The sequence below is a fragment of the Stegodyphus dumicola genome, chromosome 2 (assembly GCF_044657685.1).
Source record: "Stegodyphus dumicola isolate Sdum_Otavi_A_Nest chromosome 2, ASM4465768v1".
NCBI lineage: Eukaryota > Metazoa > Arthropoda > Arachnida > Araneae > Eresidae > Stegodyphus > Stegodyphus dumicola.
The window spans coordinates 68,275,997-68,281,996 of NC_140769.1; the positions used below are offsets into that span (position 1 = coordinate 68,275,997).

General features: G+C 29.8%; 1 protein-coding gene across 3 annotated transcripts in view; it reads right to left on the bottom strand.

The window, feature by feature from the left end:
• LOC146998465 (SRR1-like protein) overlaps positions 1-4,775 on the bottom strand; it is a 28,362-nt gene extending 23,587 nt beyond the window's left edge. The window contains exon 1 of one of the 3 annotated variants that reach the window (XM_085810744.1): positions 4,723-4,775. The gene's annotated coding sequence lies outside the window, so the exon portion shown is untranslated. The other 2 variants (XM_085810743.1, XM_085810745.1) reach the window with 2 other exon arrangements.
• Between the last annotated feature and the right edge of the window lie 1,225 nt (positions 4,776-6,000).

The following is a 6,000-nucleotide window of genomic DNA, read 5'->3' on the forward strand; positions in this document are numbered from 1 at the left end:
TAAATTCTTTCCATGCACAGTTACTTCTACTCAAACGTATTCCAAAATACTACAAACATATAACTCTCAAAATGATGATCATTAAATTAAAATATAATTAAATTAAAAAACACTACTTAAAATATAAATAAGCACATACATTAAATTAATAAAAATTAGCTTACAATCCTAATTACTTTAAACTAAATCATTGCTAATAACAATTTTCCAATAATACCATATTAATTTATTTACTCCTTACATTTAGAACAATGCATAAAAATAATATCCTCAAATAATTAAAAATACTAACTTACCTAATATCCTTCCTTTCACACAATCTCATTTCATTCCCACATGTTGGACATTCATACTTATCCGCAATTAAGCAATTCTTTTCAATTACACATAAACGCAATAAAAATTTCGGATTTACTTTATATAGGGCCATGGGGTCCAAATATTAAACAACACTGTTTCACAGAACATAGAATGAAACTAATACTATAAAGTACAGCAGATATTTTTACAAATTTACCCCCTTTTCTGATTAAAGAACAGTGATTTGTCCATTAATGTCACATGACATATCTCATGATCTCTCATTTCCCTCATACAAAATAATGCGTAATCGGAACTGAGTACTTCTCACATTATTCCCAAAGTCCTAGGTAGTAACCTTTATCGCCTCCAAAATGTTGCCAAACTACCTGTTACCATATTCCAAAGATTAGCCAAAAATTTAATGTATTTAAATTCTACGTACAAAGTGGAAAACTCGATTTTATATATTATTATATCATTTAAATTATACAAGGTATAATGTGAATGCTTCATATTTTTAACCTACACATACCAAAACCTTAAAAAATAAATTTAGCTAAGTTCGCCTAATCTAATTTTAAAGGGACTGAAATGTTTTTATGAGGATAGTCTTGAAAGATACAGTTCTTGAAGCCATTTACTTTTACAAGGCTACAATTAGAAAAAGCAAATATTAACAGAATTATAAAGATAGTTGCAACAATTACAATTTTAAAAATTTAAAAATGGCCAAAAATTTGCTGCTTAATTTTATTATGAATAATGTTGAATTTTCAGTCCAATTTAAGAAAAGAATTGTCACTTTCTAGTAATAGAAAAACTAAAAATGATTACTACATTCCAACTCTTTGAAATTGGCACTTTACATAATTCATAATTCAAACTTTTTTTGGTGTAGGTAAAGTACAGGCTAATGGAAGATTTTATTTCCATATAAAGAACATAAATCTTAAATAGATAAAATTATCCGGGAAATAATTCGATCATAAGTTTTGTTACAGGGCATCAAGAAAATAATAAAACAAAATTAAGGATTATTTCAAATAGGCAACACTAGCTAATGAACTTATTTTTACTTCAATGAACAAAGCTTTTACTTGTCATTTAAAAATTTCATTTACACTGTAATAGATTTGGGGTTAGGTAAAAGAAGCGAAAAATATCTGATCTAAGTGATACACAAATCTTTTCGTTTTACAGTCCTCATTAGGGAGTCTTTATTCATCATCTTGAGTATGACAAGTACACAGTTAAGTTGATTTGAATAGAAATTCTAAATAGATCTTCACAGCTGGTGAAAGGGGGAATAAATATGCTGAGGTCAGTTTTGGACAAAAAAAAAATTATCTTTGAAGGAAAAAAATGGTATGTAAAGCAGTTTGCGTTGTGTAGGATGGCAAACTGGTTAAAAATTGTGAAGTACATAGCAATATACATTACTCTTACGCAAGGAACAACTTTTCTATTTGAACATAAATATAGTGAAATACTGTTTAACATGGGCTCAATCACTAAAACATTTTACAAAATAAATAATATGATTTCTGTTACTTCTTAACGCTACTACTAAATAAATTATGCTCTGTCATTTAAAGTCACCAAATAAATTGGATGAAAACCTATATTTATACAGTACAGTCTGTAATCCAAACTCGTCGGGACTTCGGGAATTCCGAATTAGGGGTTTTCTGGATTATAGATCATCAATTTAAATCTGGCAAGATGGCATGCAGAAATTATACAATTAAAAATATGAAACTGTAATTTATAAAATAAAGAGCAATTATGATCTGGCTGATCTTTAGAATATGGTAACTGGTAGTTTGGTGACATTTTGGAGGCGATAAAGGTTACTACCTGGGACTTTGGTAATAATGTGAGCAGTACTCAGTTCCGATTACGCATTATTTTGTGCGAGGGAAATGAGAGATCATGGGATATGTCATGTGATATTAATGGACGAATTACGGTTCTTTAATCGGAAAAGGGGGGAATTTGGAAAAATATCTGTGGCTGTATATTATTTTGTATTAAGCTTCATTGTGTGTTGTGTGAAGTAGGGTTGAATAATTTTGGGATTGTATGGCGCCGTCTAAAGTGAATTCTTGATGTGATAAAGAGAATTTTGCTTTTTATTTAGCGGAGGAAGTGTGGAGGTAAAATTCGCAGAAAAAATCGTTCAATAATTTTATTGAATCCATAATAAAAGTGTATCCACCATTTAAGCAAGATTCTGAAGAAGATTAGGTAAGTTAGTATTTTTAATTATTTGAGGATATTATTTTTATGCATTCTTCTAAATGTAAGGTGGAAGTAAAGTAATTTGGTATTATTGGGAAAATTGTTATTAGCAATGATTTAGTTTAAAGTAATTAGGATTGTAAGCTAATTTTTATTAATTTATTGCATGTGCTTATTTATATTTTAAGTAGTGTTTTTGAATTTAATTATATTTTAATTAAATGATAGTTATTTTGTGAATTTTATGTTTGCATGAATTTGGTATATGTTTTAGTTGAAGTAAACGTGCATGGAAATAATTTAAATATTTGACACTAAGTATTTGTAATGTTTGCGGTATGAATTCGTTGGTGATGATTATAATATAATAGATAATTTAGAGGTAAAAGTTTTTGAATATTTTATTTATATTATACGTGGAAATGTTCATATTTGGAAAGGGTATATACTTTTTCATTATTAGGTAATTTCATATATGTTCTTTTTAACGGGTTTAAAGTTTCAGAAAATTGTTATGCATTTTCGTGAAATTTTTCTAATTTATGAGAAAAAAGCAGTGTACATGGATATGGTGGAGAGTGTGCGCAATGCCATTTTTGTGCTATTCTGGGATTTTTTTTTAAGTAAAAATAAGTCAACCTGTACATGGTTTAGTGATATTTTAATTAAATGATAGTTATTTTGTGAATTTTATGTTTGTAGGAATTTGGTATATGTTTTAGTTGAAGTAAACGTGCATGGAAATAATTTAAACATTTGACACTAAGTATTTGTAATGCTTGCGGTATGAATTCGTTGGTGACGTTTATAATATAATAGATGATTTAGAGGTAAAAGTTTTTGGATATTTTATTTATTTTATACGTGGAAATGTTCATATTTGGAAAGGGTATATACTTTTTCGCGATCAGGTAATTTCATATATGTTCTTTTTACCGGGTTTAAAGATTGAGAAAATTGTCATGTATTTTCGTGAAATTTTTCTAATTTATGAGAAAAAAGCAGTGTACATGGATATAGTGAAGAGTGTGCGCAATGCCATTTTTGTGTAATTCTGGGATGTTTTTTTAAGTAAAAATAAGTCGACGTGTACATGGTTTATGTGTATGTGTTATTTTGAAAAATGCATAAGAAGTATGGTATTGTGCACTTTTTCCCAATTTTGCAGTGAATATTTGTCATGATTAAGCAGTTTTGTTAGATAAAATTTCTAGCATAAGTGTAATTCGGCTAGTAGATTGTTGGAAGAAGTGTTCAGTAGATAAAAAGAAAGGAAACATGTCTTTACTTCGTGAAGACAAAATGGCGGCGGGAAAAAAAAAAATAGAGGGTTGCCGTAGGAAAGTTGGTCGCCAAATTTTCGCCAAGTTACCATAATCTAAAGATCAACCGATTATTCAACTGTCGACATCAAGAAAATTCTGTCTTTTCAGCATGCTAGCCAGATGTTCGAAAAACGATTCAAAATTTCAATGCGATATAGCTAGCAGTGCTGTCTATTTTCTGAACCTAGTAGTTCAAAAGGCAAGCACATATTTTGCAACAGTACAATTTAAATTAAATAATATCAAAGAATATACGAATATAATCAACGTAATCTTTTTTTTCTATTTAATATTGCATTAATAATAGCCTTTTTCTTGCCTTAAAAGAAAGTTAAAATAGATGAATTTAAAAAAAATCCCATGAGATTATAGATCGGAAATCTTAACACAGAATCTTTGATCGGAATTTATCAGAATCTTTGAAGATATTTACATTTTTTAAATAAATCCCTACTGTTCCTTCTCATTTCTGCCTGAAAGGTATGTTTAAATATTTGGATGAAAGCTATGTTTTAATATTGGAAACAAAGTTACTAAAACAAAAGTAGCGCTGAGAAGAGCGTGTTCATGCGTCAAATTAAACTAATACGCTAAACGGACTCTAGAAACTAATTAATATATTCTAAAGTATTCATTATTGCTGAAAATAAGGTACGATCTTAAATAAAAACAGCACTCATGTAAATAATAATCAATTCTTCTAACAATCCTACCTACTACGCGTACGTAGTTTTTTAGTTCTCTAAGTTGTTTTGATGCCACGCTCAAGAAACAAAACTAACAATAACTATTAGTTGCCAAACATTATTAAGTAAATAAAATTAAATGAAAGTACGCATAAAATACAAACTACATGTCATATGAAATCCAACAGACAGCGCAATAGACCGACTTTCTACGTAAAAAACGTCACTTGTTTGGTCACGTGACAAGCCGATTGCATGGATTCTGAAGTGTTGTTTAAGTGTGATTTGTAGTTTGCTGTATAAGACGTAATAAATTCTGTGTGCATATACAATTCTGAATTAATAATAAACCACTAAAAGGTACAGCTTGTAAAGAATATAGAACACAAACCTCTTCAGACATAACGCTTGAAGTATTTTATTCGGACGACATAAGATATGTTTACTAGGAAGACAAATTTCGGCAAACAAAATATATAATTATGCAAAAGAAATTTCGTTACCGGAGCATAAAAGTATCTATTATTGTACTTTAGATTTTCAAATATCAGAGGTTGTGATATAATGTAAGAGAATTTTGATTTAACATTAGAGATTCAATTTTGAGGGAGTTGGAGCTTGGCATGAAGGGATTTTTTATTTATTTTATAATAAAACAAGATAAGTTTTGTATTTTTGGCAGAAGAACAGTTTAACCTTTTAATATTTCATTGGTATGTTAATATTTTCTGGAACTAAAATTAAAAAATGGAGGACTGTTAATATTTGCAGTAATAACCGATATTCTGAAAAGAATATTGTTTTCGATTATTTAAAAATATAGAGCAACTTCTGATGATGTCCGTATTTTAAAAAGGTACAAAAAGGCAAACTAGAACACTACTTTGTCATTGTCACAAGTAATATATCAAAAAGCATTGTTTCATTTTTGGACGTGGGTATTCAGTTGCATACTAATTTATGTGAATCACAGGAAAAAAATAAGCATTCAAAAACTTGGAAACAGTCATTATGGTATTTCTAGGCAAAGTTTGGCATGGTGAATTAATAATTTCAAAACGTTGTGTAGTGGATTTGTCATTCGGAAAGCACTTTGCAAGGTTGGAATGTGCTCAGAATATCATGGTATGCCTTGAATAATAAGAAGAAATGCTTACCAGCAAGGGTCAGAATTCAGTAGAGCCAGGATTGTTGCCTATAGAGTATGTGGATTATCACTCTGTGATATCGCCCGTTGCACTAGTCGACATCCAACCACTGTTAAGCGAATATGGCATGTATGGAATGCTGAGGATTATACTGAACGGCATGCAGGATCTCATTGCCGTCCCATGATTAATACCCGAAAGGACAGGCATATTGTGAGGTCAGCCCTCCAAATTTACAACCACATCACAGACCATTAGTCAGAAAATGGGCATATTTGCAGCATGCCCAGTATCTGC